Raw genomic sequence first — 590 nt, 5'->3', positions numbered from 1 at the left:
CTTTAAAACAGATTTGATTGAAACTTCTTTCGACCTCATCATCTTTACAATCTTTATGAATGCATCCACCCATTTCAAGACTTATTAGTTCAAGCGTTTTTCTTATCCTAATGTTTGTGTATATGCTTCCTCTTCGGTTAGTATTTCTAACTTATTAATATATTACTTATGGTATTTGTAACCACAACATCCCATGCTATGACTTATAGTACTTTTCGTGTTCTGCATTTTAAATCGAATTAATCTGTAAAGAAGTAAATTATTTTGAAATTTATTCTTAAACCTTTATAATGATTATGTAAAATCGATTTCACAAGTGTCGCTAGTGTAGTGGTTATCACGTATGCCTAACACGCGTAAGGTCCTCGGTTCAATCCCGAGGCGACACATATTTTTTTTGTAGTTATACCATTGCAATTTAAGAAATATGAAATTGGATTGATAATTAAATTGATCATGAGCATTAGAGCGGTCTCATTAATTCGTTACAATTAAAATTCCCGATGCAATATGCTTTTTCTCTAAAGCTTAAGTAATTTCTTGGTTAATATTGTGAAAGTAATATTGCCACATAAACCAAAAGTAGTCAG

The 590-nt window shown here is 30.8% G+C and overlaps 1 non-coding gene across 1 annotated transcript; it reads left to right on the top strand.

Annotated features, from left to right (window-relative positions):
- The first annotated feature begins 316 nt into the window (after positions 1 to 316).
- On the top strand, positions 317 to 389 carry TRNAV-AAC (transfer RNA valine (anticodon AAC)). The gene has a single exon. It is a non-coding gene; the product is annotated as a tRNA-Val (tRNA).
- The last annotated feature ends 201 nt before the right edge of the window (positions 390 to 590 follow it).

Source organism: Rhyacophila brunnea, unplaced genomic scaffold (assembly GCF_057557595.1).
Source record: "Rhyacophila brunnea isolate RB1 unplaced genomic scaffold, BYU_Rbru_1.0 scaffold_121, whole genome shotgun sequence".
Classification (NCBI taxonomy): domain Eukaryota; kingdom Metazoa; phylum Arthropoda; class Insecta; order Trichoptera; family Rhyacophilidae; genus Rhyacophila; species Rhyacophila brunnea.
Note: the sequence above shows the minus strand (reverse complement) of the source record. Positions and strands in the feature narration are given on the sequence as shown.